The following is a 17,597-nucleotide window of genomic DNA, read 5'->3' as shown; positions in this document are numbered from 1 at the left end:
TCAAGTATTTATTGATATATGCAAATCATATTATTATAAGAATTATTAATGTATCATGTTCATAGATATCTGTTAATTGTATTCTTTTATTTCAGGGATCTATTACAGATTCACAGATATCAAATTGGAGTCAGACGTCAGAATTTTTGTGGCACAGGGAAGTACATGTACTGATCATCAACTTGGTAATGTTAATAACTGTTTGACACTGATCTCAAATAATACTGTGAGTTCCTTAAAATTGCAACTAAAACAACTTGGAATAGTACATCAGACTGCACCAAAAGATACTATACACGAAAAAAACTGAGGAAGTTGTATCACACATATTTGAATTGCACCTGGCCAGTCTGATGAATTTAAAAGAAAGCAAAACTATCTTCTGGAATTACAACTTCATTACCTGAAGGATTTATATTAACATTATTTAAGATGAACATACAGACTGAAAACAATGTATTAAAGTAGCAACTGCTGGCTGTTCTGTCCAAAAAATACACAAAGTCAGATATAAACAGATACATACCTAACATTTCAAGCTACATGTATTATCAGTCTAAATATTAGATATTGAAACCACAGGATTAGTTGACATGGTCAAAGAAAAATACCCCAGAAAAAGGATGAACACTGTCAAATTAAAACATTCTATGGCATTCTTAACTGACTCCTGTTTTGTTCAATCAGTTAGTTAAATGTATGAAACACCAGATATGAAATTGGACTCTGTGGCAAAAGTCTAAGTATTCCAGATGTAGTCAGAACAGTATGTCTTTCACAGATGGTTAATATATATATGATATATATCTTTCTTATTGTGAAAATACTGACTTTACTCCATTAAGAAAATCATCCTTGTATAGAATCTTACAAACATATGCAGCTTCAAAAAGAACAAGTTTACAAGGTCTAGACAATATTGCAACAGATGAAAATGACACATTTACACGACTTGAAGAGATGATTGAAGAGCTTCATAATAAGGGATCCACATGTATGTCAAATGAACAGCCCAAGTTTTGTAATAATAAGATTTCTGCAGCAAAGCAGTGCCTTAAAATTGATTTTAAACTACGTCATGTACATTGTGCATCTCAGAGTAGACGTGCAGACCATTGCATTACTTGACTTCTCAGTTACCCAAAAAGGCTAGAATTATACTCAGCATGTGATCATGAGCAGTGTCAGCTGATTCGAGATGTTGAAAATGTTACAGTGTGCTCCGTTCTGTGAAGATTCAGGAGAGAAAATTAACTGTATCAAACCATGGATCAGATGCATGTCTGGAAGAGACATATAGTCTGAACAATCAACTAAGACCAATCACAACTGGATATCCTAAAGGACCTCAAGCCTCAGCAGATTTTAATAATCATGGAGTTTGCAATGAAATTCCTGCCATAAAAGGTATATAACTATTCAAATGCATAAAATTTAGATTTTTATACGACCGCAAAATTTGAAAAATTTTTCGTCATATATTGCTATCACGTTGGCGTCGTCGTCGTCGTCGTCGTCCGAATACTTTTAGTTTTCGCACTCTAACTTTAGTAAAAGTTAATGGAAATCTATGAAATTTTAACACAAGGTTTATGACCACAAAAGGAAGGTTGGTATTGATTTTGGGAGTTTTGGTCCCAACATTTTAGGAATTAGGGGCCAAAAAGGGCCCAAATAAGCATTTTCTTGGTTTTCGCACTATAACTTTAGTTTAAGTTAATAGAAATCTATGAAATTTTGACACAAGATTTATGACCACAAAAAAACGGTTGGGATTGATTTTGGGAGTTTTGGTTTCAACAGTTTAGCAGGGGTTAAAAAATCCACTAGCCCGACGACCGGGGCTGCAGCGTTTAGGATTCGGGCAACCAACACTTTTAACCCAATATGCCCGACGGACTAGTAACAAACAAATCTTGACGTTTCGAAAATAGAAAGGGGAAAATCCCTTCATCACTTTTCTATTTTAGCCAATCAGATTCGACAACGTCATCCGGGATTCCCTGAATTTGAACTGATTTTGTACAAGTTTTAAAATAGAACAAATCACTCTGGGTGGATCCGGTACTTTCAATATCGATGTGTCAGTACAGGGGGTATTGTACATTGCTTATGCAACCTGATTCAACCTCTTTCTGTAAAATTTATTGCAATATAAATGTGAATCCCTTTTCACAGCAGAAACCTGTCTTTTGTCAGATATAACTTTTGAAACGTGCACATGTTATGGACGCTATTTTGATTTTGTTTACATACTGCGAAGAAGCCTCCAGAACCATGACCTAAACATTAACAGTCTTCAGAAAACTTAAACTTGATGAGATAAAATTTCATCAATCATGATAATCTTCATTGAGATTTAAATGAATTCGATTTTTAAAGAAATAAAAATTTATAAAAAATACGATTTCAGTTTAGAGACTGTGCTCAGGTTGTGATCTTTTTATAGCCCACAATTAGCCTACCTGTGATAAACGTTTTAATATGGATATTACTGTACTACATTTATAAAACAATTATAAAGACCAAAACTATGGATGGGGATATTTATTCACATAAATATTTGAGGTCATTTAATTTATTTTAATAAAAAGAATTTTATAACTGAAAACTAATATGAGCATTACATAATTTACCAGCTGATAATTCTTTTACACAAACGTGATAATGTATCTGATAAAAAAAAACTCCAATCCTTTTATATATCCTTACATAGCAGTGGTCAAGAATGTATTATCTTGGGATTTGGTCAACTCATTACATTAGTGTATTACAGAATATTCAATTATCAATTAATTGAATATATCTGTTAACGGGATATGTTTTGCTAACACAAGTTTTGTGTATCCAATTTGCAAAAATCTACTGTACAATGGATTAAAATTGTTCAGGTTATAGAATTCATTGTTATTGCAGTAAACTCTGAATTTGTAAGGCATACTAGGGCTAGCAGGTCAGTTTTGTTGGGCTAGTAGTTCTTCCAACAGGGCTAGTAAAATCCTACTACCAATAAGCCCTGGGCTAGTGAGCTATAACAAAATTTATTAACCCCTGTTTAGGAATTAGGGGCCAAAAAAGGGCCCAAATAAGCATTATTCTTGGTTTTCGCACAATAACTTTAGTTTAAGTAAATAGAAATCAATGAAATTTAAACACAATGTTAATGACTACAAAAGGAAGGTTGGTATTGATTTTGGGAGTTTAGGTCCCAACAGTTTAGGAATTAGGGGCCAAAAAGGGACCCAAATAAGCATTTTTCTTGGTTTTCGCACCATAACGTTAGTATAAGTAAATAGAAATCTATGAAATTTAAACACAAGGTTTATGACCATAAAAGGAAGTTGGTATTGATTTTGGGAGTTTTGGTCCCAACAGAATAAGGGGCCCAAAGGGTCCAAAATTAAACTTTGTTTGATTTCATCAAAATTGAATAATTGGGGTTCTTTGATATGCCGAATCTAACTGTCATGACTGTGTATGTAGATTCTTAACTTTTGGTCCCGTTTTCAAATTGGTCTACATTAAGGTCCAAAGGGTCCAAAATTAAACTTAGTTTGATTTTGACAAAAAATGAATCAGTTAGGTTCTTTGATATGCTGAATCTAAAAATGTACTTAGATTCTTGATTATTGGCCCAGTTTTCAAGTTGGTCCAAATCGGGGTCAAAATTAAACTTTGTTTGATTTCATCAAAAATTGAATAAATGGGGTTCTTTGATATACCAAATCTAACTGTGTATGTAGATTCTTCATTTTTGGTCCTGTTTTCAAATTGGTCTGCACTAAAGTCCAAAGGGTCCAAAATTAAACTTAGTCTGATTTTAACAAAAATTGAAATCTTGGGGTTCTTTGATATGCTGAATCCAAAAATGTACTTAGATTTTTTATTATGGGCCCAGTTTTCAAGTTGGTCCAAATCAGGAACTAAAATTATTATATTAAGTATTGTGCAATAGCAAGTCTTTTCAATTGCACAGTATTGCGCAATGGCAAGAAATATCTAATTGCACAATATTGTGAAATAGCAAATTTTTTTTTGATTAGAGTTATCTTTCTTTGTCCAGAATAGTAAGCAAGAAATATCTAATTGCAAAATATTGTGCAATAGCAAGATTTTTTTTAATTGGAGTTATCTTTCTTTGTCCAGAATCAACTTAAATCTTTGTTATATACAATATACAATGTATATTCACTTTTTACTACCAACTGATAAATTAAAATAATCTTTACCATTCAGTGATAACAAGCAGTTTTTTTACATCTTAATATTTTATGATGTATTTAAATGAGTAGTTATTGTTGCAAACTCCATTAGAAATTTTAATTGAGATTAGTTTTGGAATAAGGGAAAGGGGGATGTGATTAAAAAAATTGGGTTCAATTTTTCTCATTTGAAATTTCATAAATAAAAAAGAAAATTTCTTCAAACATTTTTTTGAGAGGTTTAATATTCAACAGCATAGTGAATTGCTCTAAGAGAAAACAAAAATTTTAAGTTCATTAGAACACATTCATTCTGTGTCAGAAACCTATGATGTGTCAACTATTTAATCACAATCCAAATTTAGAGCTGAATCCAGCTTGAATGTTGTGTCCATACTTGCCCCAACCGTTCAGGGTTCAACCTCTGCGGTCGTATAAAGAAGGAGCTCACTTCTTTCAATGCATACATACACATTCTCAGTCAAATTCAGTGTTTACAGTCAAATATGCCAGATTACATGTACATGTATATAATTTATTTGTTAAGCATGAAGGATTATGATACAAAATGTGAATTGTATGCAATTATTCATATTTGCTAGACAAATAAATAGCTTATACTGCAAAAGTATCTGTTTTCACCACATAAATGTCATTATGGTGTCATTTGTTTACATCACAACACCATTTGTATTTATATACTATACATGTAGATAGTGTAAAAAAAATAAAACTCTGGAACGATGAACAGAAAATGGAACATTAACAATGATTAAAAAAAAAATGGTATTTTTACTTAATAGTGATATGATAGTGGGATTTTGTATTGACAGTTTTTATGGACATTTACTTTTAGATATACCTTGGAGTATGGAACATATACCTTTGTTATACATGTATCTTTCTTTTTTGTCACAGTATCGAGAAAAACAGAGTGATTGGTTTGGTCAGCATGGTAAGAACTGACATGTGACAGTTTGCATCATGGGGGATCCTAATGGAAAATTGTGTGTAAGTAAAATAAAATCTCTTATGTCTGAGATTTTTATTTCATGTACATTAATTATAACCCATGGATCAAAGTTCTGTAGGGTATAATGTTTTTGACTTTGTCCATCAGTCCTGTTCTAGTCATCCCAACTCCTCTGAAACCACTCAACAGAATTTTATAAAACTCTGTAGATAACAAGAACAAAATATGTAGATGTGTTTATCGACAGAAAATTACGATACACTGTTTTTTCTTTCATTACAATACATTGCAACATTAAAAAAAAAAATGTCAGATTTTTATAAATAAGCAAGTTATAATATAACTTCTGAATGAATTAAAATAAATCTTACACAATCGTCTTTGGATGCGTTATATGTGGGCACACTGTGACCATGTGATTGTTTCAAATCATCAATCATTTGATTCAAATGTCATGAATGTGGGAGATTAATAAATGATGTAAAAAAATCTGTAAACACATAAACATGATAAAGACAAGAAGAAGAATTTAAAATTTGCAAATCCAAAAACAAACAAAATTTGCAGAGTTTTCTCCAGCTGGGATGCGTTGGTTTTTATTGAGTCCTAAGTTAAATTATGACCATATTTGTTGACCATTGTAACAACTAGATATGGCTTTTTATTCCCTCTATGTCATGTGTGCATTTTTGAAATTTGCATGTGAATATTAACAGAACTTCTCATTATTACCATGTAAATATTTTTTGTAAAAAATGCAAAATAACTTCAAAATGTATGTACACATTATACTTATGATACTTTTTTTTCTTGTAGCACAAAACCTTTACTCATTTGTTTAAATCCGAGAAATAAGATTGGTTTACTGTGGCATCAATTCTAGAAAACACCTTTTCCACTGTTAAGCTACAAGTTCCAAATATGAGAGATACTTTTGTCATCCTACTTACACCTGAAATATACTTTTATTAATTGTTGCAATGCCAATGGCGTCTTTGCAGGGTTACTCACACTAACAAAGAAATTCACTTATGTTAAATCAGGGTACTCACCATTTGACCATGACCTTAGGATGAAAGACAACAGCCAAAGCACCCTTCCTTTGCTTTTCATTTTTTTCCCCAATAATACATGTACATGTATGATTTTGTATACATTATTGTTCTTCTAAAACTTCATGCAATGATAATAGCATGAAATATATGCTTTCAAAATGTTGCTAAACATTTCTTTGTTCATATCTCACAAAAGTGTAATTATCTTCTTTTCATACTGGAACCATTCACATGTGCTTCGATACAATGACCATATTTCTGGCGACTACATGATGTTTGGCTAATTAAAATGATTAAAATCTTTTTGTAAGTGCTGTTATACATAACAAAAAAAGTAGAATAACAGAAATACTGAAATCCAAGAAAAATCCTACAACAACCATGACAACTGACAAAATCTAATCACCAAATTCATCAAGCAACATAATCCAACGTTAACAGTTCTGAATATAAGTTACACAATACTTTACAATTGTTAAGCACTGGTTATGTTTCATGCTATTTAAAATCCTAATAGTTATAAACAACCTTGGCTTATGTAGTTAGGATTAGTTTCTGCAAGCACTTAGTATAATAAACATACTGCCCTCAATTGATGCAATTCTGGGCTGGCAAACAACTGCATTCAGAAATATTAATTCAACACTTGCAACTTCGTCTTAATGTTAGATTTATTTTTCTTTATTGGATATTGTACCTCAACACTTAAGACAGTATATATATTTACTACATATTTATTTTTGTATTTTTTTTCTTTTCTAGATCAGATAACACAGGATGTTACCACTGTGGTATGGCTATCAATTCATGGCATTAGTGAGCCAAAAGGTTTGTAAATATTGTAGCTTTGCCTTTTATTTTTCAACCTTTTATTTTTAATTTTGTGTTAAATGAGGTCTTAATTTCCATTTAAGTTAAATATTTCTTTACAATTATGGAAACAATGCTGAATTTTCTGTTTCCATTCTCTAACTGAAGTTTGCATCAACCAAATAATATAAAAAATGTATACACAATGCTTATTCACACAAATTTTTAATGAAGCATGAATTTGGGTACATTCACTTTTAACGTTATGGGTTTATATGTCCGTTTGATACAACCGCAAAAATAATTAAAAAAAATTTAGTTGATATTTGTTATACGTTGTTGTCATCTGCCTTGTTGAGCGTCATCCAAGACCAATGATTTTAGGATAATAACTTTAGTATGTATAAGTACATAGAAATCTATGACCACAAAAGGAAGATTGGGATTGGTTTTTAGAGTTTTGGTTCCAACAGTTTAGGAATGAGGGGTCAAAAGGGTCCAAAATTAAACTTTGTTTGATTTCATCAAAAATTGAATTATTGGGGTTCTTTGATATGCCGATTCTAATCGTTTATTTAGATTTGTGATGTCTGGGCCCCTTTATCAAATTGGTCCACATTGAGTTCTAGAGGTTCCAAAATTGAACTTTCTTTGATTTCATCAAAAATTGAATTGTTGGGGTTCTTTTTAAAATATGCTGAATCAAATCATGTATTTAGATTTTGTATATTGGACCATAGCAGGTAAATGTCCAATTTAATTTTTTTAAGTTCTAACACAACATTCATTGTGTGTCAACTAGCTATGTAGGCCAAAAATTAATTATTGTTTGTTTCCCTTTCCACGACTAACCCTGTAAAATCACTGCAACACGAAAAATTTTATTGGCCATTCTTGTCCAAATTTTTTTTTTCTATGTTGGTTTTTAGTGATATCTTTCCGATGCGTTGGTTTTTTTTTATACCTTTCTGATGCTGCAGTCATCAAACGTTTTAAATCAAAGCTTTTTTGCTTTGAAGCTTCTATATGATTTGGAATCAAGAAAAACAAACATAATGCCTTGCCACATGATTTGTGTTGTGTGCAAGGGTGATCTTAAATCTGAAGCATCTTTCAACCCACTGAGTGCACCTTGATTGGATTTGTCTTTAACCTCTGTTCCTGTTTAAAGGATAAAATCTTTTGAGTAAAAATAGTCTGAGACGTCTGAACAGGTTGAGCACAAGTCAGGAAATATATTTCCTGCTTTCAGAGAACGTCCCTGATTTCTGGTGTAAAAAAAAAGTTTAAATGTGATTTCATTTTTATGCCCCACCTACGATTGCCCCACCTACGATAGTAGAGAGGCATTATGTTTTCTGGTCTGTGCCTCCGTTCGTTCGTTCGTTAGTTCGTCCATCTGTGTGTCCGTTCGCTTCAGGTTTAAGTTTTTGGTCAAGGTAGTTTTTGAAGAATTTGAAGTCCATTCAGCTTAGTACACATGTTCCCCATGATATGATCTTTATAATTTTAATGCCAAATTATAGTTTTGACCCAAGTTTCATGGTCCACTGAACATAGAAAATGATAGAGCAAAGTTCAGGTTAAAGTTTTTGATCAAGGTAGTTTTTTAACTTTAACTTTCTTAAACTATCCTGGGTTTGTACCAAACTTGGACAGAAGCTTGTTTATGATCATAAGATAGTATCCAGAACTTAATTTTGTAAAAAATTAAATTCATTTTTTCGGTATTTTTCGGGCGTCAATCAAATGTTGTCCGTGCATTAACTCATGAACCGTTCAACTAAAGCTTTTAAAATTTTAATATGTTGTTAATGACAACTAAATGAAGGTCAAGTTCAATAATGGCGATTTTGACTTTTACCGTTCAGGAGTTATGGTTATTGAAAGATTGAAAAATGGTTTTTCCAGTCGTGTCCGTGCATTTACGCATGAACTGTTCTACCAAAGCTTTCCAAATTTTAATATGTTGTTACTGATGACAAAATGGAGGTCAAGTTCAATAATGACGATTTTGACTTTTACTGTTCAGGAGTTATGGTTCTTGAAAGACTGAAAAATGGAGTTTCCAGTCGTGTCCGTGTATTTACACATGAACTGTTCTACCAAAGCTTCCCAAATTTTAATATGTTGTTACTGATGACAAAATGGAGGTCCAGTTCAAAATGACGATTTTGACTTTTACCGTTCAGGAGTTATGGTTCTTGAAAGATTGAAAAATGGTGTTTCCAGTCATGTCCGTGCATTTTCTCATGAACCATTCAACCAAAGCTTTTGAAATTTTTATATGTTGTTACTGATGACAAAATAAAGGTCAAGTTCAACATGTTCAATAATGACGATTTTGACTTTTACCGTTCAGGAGTTATGGTTCTTGAAAGATCGTAAAATGGCGTTTCCATTCACTTCATTGCATTTACTCATGAACCATTCAATCTAAGCTTTTCTAATTTTAATATGTTGATACTGATGACAAAATGGAGGTCAAATTTGATATTGACGATTTTCCCTTTCACCATTCATCAGTAATGGTTCTTGTGATATTGCTAGGACACAAATAAATGTTAATAAATTTGGTTTGCTGTCGTTGTGACAGCCTCTTGTTTTCCTTTTTTTTGTTCAGCCTGCGATTTACAGCAAAAGTAGGTGAGACACTGGGTTCCGCGGAACCCTTACGAATTTTTTCATTACAAATTTTATTCATCACACTATTAGTTATTGCTTTATGATATGGTACAAAAATCAACTAAAAAATCAATTTTGTTTGCCCCCAGGTGACTATTAATATGTTTATAGCATTGAAAAAGCTCCAAATTATCTCCCTTTGATGCAAAAATACATTTTTTTGGCATTAAAGTTGAAATATCTTTTTTAAATCATCGATGACCTATATTTTTTATTATTGTTTTCAAAAAGCTGTACATGAACTAAATACTTGTAAAATTTAAGCGATTTCTGTAATTTAGTTCTTTTTTTATTTCGATTTTACTTCTTTTTCTCCTATTAGTTCAACAGTAATTAAGGACATTAACAAAAAATTATGCTTCTTTCAGAGGCAGATTGTTAGCGTAAATGAACGGTGACCCAATTTTTTTATTTCATTTTTAGCTCACCTGGCCTAAAAGGCCATGTGAGCTTTTCTCATCACTTGGCGTCCGTCGTCGTCGTCTGTCGTCGTTGACAATTTTTCAAACATCTTCTCCTCTGAAACTACTGAATGGATTTGGATGAAACATGATAGTTCCTTAGATTATCCTGCACAAAATGTGTGCTTCGATTTTTGATCCGTCAAAAAACATGGCCGCCCTTACTTTAATAGAACATAGGGGTCAAATGCAGTTTTTGGCTTATATCTCAAAAACGAAAGCATTTAGAGCAAATCTGACATGGGGTAAAAATGTTCATTAGGTCAAGATCTATCAGCCCTGAAATTTTCAGACGAATCAAACTAACCATTGTTGGGTTGCTGCCACTTAATTGGTAATTTTAAGGAAATTTTGCAGTTTTTGGTCATTATCTTGAATATCATTATAGATAAAGATAAACTGTAAACAGCAAAAATGATCAGCAAAGTAAGATCTACAAATAAGTTAAATATGACCAAAATTGTCAATTGACCCCTTAAGGGGGTTATTGTCCTTTAATGACAATTTTTTCACAATTTGTTCATCATATTTGCTAACTTTAAAAAATCTTCTCCTCTAAAACTACTCAACCAAATTCAACCAAACTTCAACTGAATGATCAGTAGGGTGTATAAAATAAAGTTTGTGTTTTATTTTCTATTTTGTCTAAAAACATGGCCGTCATGGCTAAAAATAGAACACAGGGTAAAATGCAGTTTTTGGCTTATATCTAAAAAACTCCAGCATTTAGAGCAAATAAGACTAGAAGTTAAAATATTTATTAGGTCAAGGTCTACCTGTCCTGAAATTTTCAATTTGCAAAAAAAATAATTTGTTGTGCTACTTCCAAAAAAATAGAAAATATTCTGACCAGAAAAAAACCCATGTCCCCCTACAAGTTAAATGGTCCATGCCTAACTGTTATTAATTAAATCATTTAACTGTTTTGCTGTTATTGGAGCCCCTTGCCCCTTCTCAGCAGTGGAATAAATTCAAATCATGAATGAAGAAATTCGAAAGAATAACAATTTAATAATGTAACAATAACAATTTTATTGTTAAAATTCTTTTATTGTAACTATAATGTAATAAAAATAACGTCCTGCCGCTCTTCTTGTATGCATATTATATTAGAAGGAAACGTGTAAACATGGTAGAACTTGTATTTCTAATATTGAAGAATTGTTAGCTGTACATGTTTGCCTGGCATGGTTCAATATGTTCAATAAGGCATTATTTACCAGGTGAGCGATTCAGGCTCTTGAGAGCCTCTTGTTCTATTAAGTATATAATAAAGTTCATTTATCATGTTTATAGAAAAATATAAAGAAATCATATATTAGAAAGAAAAAAAAGATTTATACTGGAGAGCCCCCTTAATATAAACATATTTTATTTGTAATCATCAAAGGGAATGAGACACAAGCTAAGACTTATGATGTCTTCTTTGGTATCTTTTCTTGTCTACATGAAATTTTATTTTGCTGTTATCACAGTCCAGGCAATTACTGAAAACTGTAATATTACTTTTTAGCTCACCTGGCCCAAAGGGCCAAGTGAGCTTTTCTCATCACTTGGCGTCCGGCATCCGTCGTCGTCCGTCGTCGTCGTCGTCGTCCGTCGTCGTCGTCCTGCGTTAACTTTTACAAAAATCTTCTCTGAAACTACTTGGCCAAATTTAACCAAACTTGGCCACAATCATCATTGGGGTATCTAGTTTAAAAAATGTGTCCGGTGACCCGGCCAACCAACCAAGATGGCCGCCATGGCTAAAAATAGAACATAGGGGTAAAATGCAGTTTTTGGCTTATAACTCAAAAACCAAAGCATTTAGAGCAAATCTGACATAGGGTAATATTGTTCAACAGGTCAAGATCTATCTGCCCTGAAATTTTCAGTTGAATCGGACATTTCGTTGTTGGGTTGCTGCCCCTGAAATGGTAATTTTAAGGAAATTTTGCTGTTTTTAACCAGATTTTTGTGACAAAAATGTCGGTTATTGATTTGGGGATGTACGGCGGGCGGTCGGTCGGGCGGTCAGTCGGTCGGGCGGGCGGGCGGGAATCAAATGTTGTCCGTGCATTTACTCATGAACCGTTCAACCAAAGCTTTTAAAATTTTAATATGTTGTTACTGACAACTAAATAAAGGTCAAGTTCAATAATGGCGATTTTTACTGTTACTGTTCAGGAGTTATGGTTCTTGAAAGATTGAAAAATGGAGTTTCCAGTCGTGTCCGTGCATTTACGCATGAACTGTTCTACCAAAGCTTCCCAAATTTTGATATGTTGTTACTGATGACAAAATAGAGGTCAAGTTCAATAATGATGATTTTGACTTTTACCGTTCAGGAGTTATGGTTCTTGAAAGATTGAAAAATGGTGTTTCCAGTTGTGTCCGTGCATTTTCTCATGAACTGTTCTACCAAAGCTTCCCAAATTTTGATATGTTGTTACTGATGACAAAATAGAGGTCAAGTTCAATAATGATGATTTTGACTTTTACCGTTCAGGAGTTATGGTTCTTGAAAGATTGAAAAATGGTGTTTCCAGTTGTGTCCGTGCATTTTCTCATGAACCATTCAACCAAAGCTTTTGAAATTTTTATATGTTGTTATTGATGACAAAATAGAGGTCAAGTTCAATAATGACGATTTTGACTTTTACCGTTCAGGAGTTATGGTTCTTGAAAGATTGTAAAATGGCGTTTCTATTTACATTGTTGCAGTTTCTCATGAACCATTCAATCTAAGCTTTTCTAATTTTAATATGTTGATACTGATGACAAAATGGAGGTCAAATTTGATATTGACGATTTTCACTTTCACCATTCATCAGTAATGGTTCTTGCGATATTGCCAGGACACAAATAAATATTAATAAATCCGGTTTGCTGTCGTTGTGACAGCCTCTTGTTGGTTATTATCTTGAATATTATTATAGATAGAGATAAACTGTAAACAGCAATAATGTTCAGCAAAGTAAGATCTACAAATAAGTCTACATGATCAAAATGGTCAGTTGACCACTTTAGGAGTTATTGCCCTTTATAGTCAATTTTTAACCATTTTTCGTAAATCTTAGTAATCTTTTAGAAAAATCTTCTCCTCTGAAACTACTGGGTCAAATTTAACCAAACTTGGCCATAATCATCATTGGGGTATCTAGTTTAAAAAATGTGTCCGGTGCCCCGCCCAACCAACCAAGATGGCCGCCATGGCTAAAAATAGAACATAGGGGTAAAATGCAGTTTTTGGCTTATAACTCAAAAACCAAAGCATTTAGAGCAAATCTGACATCAGTAAAATTGTTCATCAGGTCAAGATCTATCTGCCCTGAAATTTTCAGTTGAATCGGACATTTCGTTGTTGGGTTGCTGCCCCTGAAATGGTAATTTTAAGGAAATTTTGCTGTTTTTGGTTATTATCCTCAATATTATTATAGATAGAGATAAACTGTAAACAGCAATAATGTTCAGCAAAGTAAGATCTACAAATAAGTCAAATGACCAAAATGGTCAGTTGACCTCTTTAGGAGTTATTGCCCTTTATAGTAAATTTTTAACCATTTTTCGTAAATCTCAGTAATCTTTTACAAAAATCTTCTCCTCTGAAACTACTGGGCCAAATTTAACCAAATTTAGCCATAATCATCATTGGGGTATCTAGTTAAAAAAAGGTGTCCGGTACCTCGGCCAACAAACCAAGATGGCCGCCATGGCTAAAAATAGAACATGGGGGTAAAATGCAGTTTTGGGCTTATAACTCAAAAACCAAAGCATTTAGAGCAAATCTGACAGGAAGTAAAATTGTTGATCAGGTCAAGATCTATCTGCCCTGGAATTTTCAGATGAATTGGATAATCGGTTGTTAGGTTGCTGTCCCTGAATTGGTAATTTTGAGGAAATTTTGCTGTTTTTTGTTATTATCTTGAATATTATTATAGATAGAGATAAACTGTAAACAGCAATAATGTACAGCAAAGTAAGAACTAAAAATAAGTCAGTATGACCAAAATAGTCAATTGACCCCCTAAGGAGTTATTGCCCTTTATAGCCAATTTTTAACAATTTTCTTAAAATTTGAAGATTTTCAATAACATTTTCCACAGAAAGTACTGTTATAGATAGAGATAATTGTAAGCAGCAAGAATGTTTAGTAAAGTAAGATCTACAAACACATCACCATCACCAAAACACAATTTTGTCATGAATTCATCTGTGTCCATTGTTTAATATTCACATAGACCAAGGTGAGCGACACAGGCTCTTTAGAGCCTCTAGTTTATATAATATTACAAGTAAAAGTAATATTACAAAAAATAGTAATATAATTCTTATATTACTAAAACCTGTAATATTGTTATATTACTGAAATGTGTAATATAGTCTCCATATTACATAAAACAGTAATATTACTAGAAAATGCCTATATTACATAGAACTGCAACATAAGGCTAAAAATCACTAGGTTTTCATACTTTAATTACTATAATAATTTAGACGTATGATGATAATAAATTAATTATTAAACAATTCCAAATAATAATAATAATCCAATTAAAGTACATAGTATCAATTCAAAATAAAAAATCCAAAGTAAAACTATTTTCTCCTTACAATGTAAAATATAAAATAAATGCCAAATTTACTAAATCATAAAATGAACTTAATCTCAAAATCAAAATATAAAAGTCTTAAAAGTATTTTCTAAAATTAAATTATGATTCAGAGATAAATTTTGTCTCAACACTGCACAGTCAACTAGTAGACTGGTAAAACAATCTTTTAGGTCTAGTATAATGACATGAGCATGACGAGTAGTGTGAGGTTACGCTTCCAGAACACTGACTGCTATCTTAAAATATTCTCAAAAATAAAAGGGGAGTCAAAAAATACATTTTTGTCCAAACACTACAAAGTCAACTGGAAGACTGATCGTCAGTCCTACAGGTCCAGTATAATAGACTTTATCAGTGCAAGTTTGGGTTTCCGAAGGGTGACTGCTCTTCCAAAATTTTGCAACGATATTTATACTAAAACACAAAATAACTCAATTTATCCCGACATGTTAATATTACTCTCATTAGCAAAAATAGACTTTAATTAACAACGCCTAATCATATAATGTTTTGATAAAATCTGTGGATGCTAATTGTCGAGCCTGCAACTTTTGTTGCAGAAAGCTCGACATAGGGATAGTGATCCGGCGGCGGCGGCGGTGTTAGCTAACTTCTTAAAAGCTTTATATTTTAGAAGGTGGAAGACCTGGATGCTTCATACTTTGTATATAGATGCCTCATGTTACGAAGTTTCTGTCAGTCACATGTCCAATGTCCTTGACCTCATTTTCATGGTTCAGTGACCACTTGAAAAAAAAGTTCAGATTTTTTGTAATGTTGAATTCTCTCTTATTATAAGTAATAGGATAACTATATTTGATATGTGCGTACCTTGAAAGGTCCTCATGTCTGTCAGACAGTTTTCACTTGACCTCGACCTCATTTCATGGATCAGTGAACAAGGTTAAGTTTTGGTGGTCAAGTCCATATCTCAGATACTACAAGCAATATGGCTAGTATATTCGGTGTATGGAAGGACTGTAAGGTGTACATGTCCAACTGGCAGGTGTCATCTGAACTTGACCTCATTTTCATGGTTCAGTGGTAAGTTATATTAATCTGAAGATCTGTTTACTTTTTTGTGATGATTCTTTATCTTATTTTAGAGTGATCATGTTTATTAAAAATACATGTTGTGCCGTATCTCAGAAACTATTTATGATTATTCCATAAATCTTCACACACTTTTTAGTTATATTAAAACCACAAAAGGAAGATTCAGATTTTTTTTTGGTGGTGATGGTCCAAACTGTTTAGGGATTACGGGCCAAGACCAGTATTTTTCTATCTTTATCTATATAGTCAATCTAGACTTCAAAAAAAGAGTGACGAAAGATACCAGAGGAACAGTCAAACTTATAAATCAACTAAAATAAATTGACAACATGCACCTGGCTAAAAATAAAAAAGACAAACAATAGAACACATGACACAACATAGGAAAATAAAGAATAAGCAACACGAATCCCATCAAAAATTGGGGGTCATCTCAGGTGCTCCGGAATGGTAAGCAGATTCTGCTCCACATGTGGCACCCGTCATGTTGCTTATGTAATAACAAGTCCGGTAAATAGTCTAATTTGGTAGGTCACATTCATGAAAGGGAAGGGGATTGTAGTAACAACATAAGGAACATATCCGATATCATTTGTGAAACAGTTATTTCATAACTTCAACTTATTAATACCTCAAGTAGAAGGTTGCATTGGGATTTTCACACCAAAATGTATGTCGCTTGAAAAATGTCTCACTGAGTCATGAAATGTTTACAGATATGGTGTGTCTGAATGATCTTGATGTGAATGTTTCTTTAAATTTAATTTCTTATTGTCTGTTGATAAGTTTATCTTGCTGTTAAAAAGTGTTATACAATAGTATATATACATGTGTATATTTAAAAAACTGACTGCATGACAAATCTCAAGTGACTTAAGAAAATAATGTGATTCTAATTGTCTAGTTTATTGAAATATTTTCTTCTTTTTTCACTTTTTTTATAATTTATTGTCTTAGTTCACTTTTTTGAAAATTTTGCTTTTCAATGTTTTATATACTCATCCTCTAATGCTGTTTTATTTGATATTTTAGCAATCCATGGTGAATTTAAGTCACCCAGAAATACTGACAATAAAGAATGTAACAAAAGATAATGCTGGATGGTATGGTTGCTTGATTTCTATTCCACTTGGTAGATATTACCAGACTGCCTGGCTATAGCTAACAGTTTTAGGTAAAGGCTTAGATAAGAATGAGAAATGTTTGTTTTTCAACAAGAAATAATACGTCTTAGAGCAAAATATTCACATAAAAATGATTTAATCGTTTGGAGAATTTAATTATCAATTTTCGATTACATCATTATCAATAAATTTTTTATAGACTGTCATAAAAATAGGAGGTTTGGCATCATGAAAATTGGAAATGTACAGTTTTTTCTTAAAAAATTAATTCTTTTAATGCCGCCACAACTGAAACGTCATATTATTTTACCCCTGTCAGTGTCTCTCTGTATGTCATTCCCATTATGGGTTTACAGTTATTCCACTTAACTCCTCCTACAGTTTGAATTCTAGGAAGTTTTCACTCTGATGTCTGTTTGTAGTCTTTGTACATGTATTGAAGGTGTGCATGTGGTCAGGGTTTTGATTTTGTTTAATATTTGCTCTTAATCATTTTTTGTAGTAGATACTTGCATAAGGGGAGCTCGCATACAGATAATTGTCCTACAGTTTTATGCTAGGAAGTGTTCACTTAGTTGGTGGTTTTTCCATTTTTTGTGCATGGGGTCAGGATTTTGATTCTTATTTATATTT

The 17,597-nt window shown here is 32.4% G+C and overlaps 1 long non-coding RNA gene across 3 annotated transcripts in view; it reads left to right on the top strand.

The window, feature by feature from the left end:
* The window catches only part of LOC143059796 (uncharacterized), a 28,672-nt gene extending 21,259 nt beyond the window's left edge, over positions 1-7,413 (top strand). For all 3 annotated transcript variants that reach the window (XR_012973609.1, XR_012973610.1, XR_012973611.1), the window contains exons 4-6: positions 96-1,407; positions 5,121-5,213; positions 6,993-7,413. This is a non-coding gene — a long non-coding RNA (uncharacterized LOC143059796). The remainder of the gene's footprint in view (positions 1-95; positions 1,408-5,120; positions 5,214-6,992) is intronic.
* The last annotated feature ends 10,184 nt before the right edge of the window (positions 7,414-17,597 follow it).

The sequence above is a fragment of the Mytilus galloprovincialis genome, chromosome 14, assembly GCF_965363235.1.
Source record: "Mytilus galloprovincialis chromosome 14, xbMytGall1.hap1.1, whole genome shotgun sequence".
NCBI classification, from domain to species: domain Eukaryota; kingdom Metazoa; phylum Mollusca; class Bivalvia; order Mytilida; family Mytilidae; genus Mytilus; species Mytilus galloprovincialis.
This window is presented reverse-complemented; position numbering and strand designations above follow the sequence as displayed.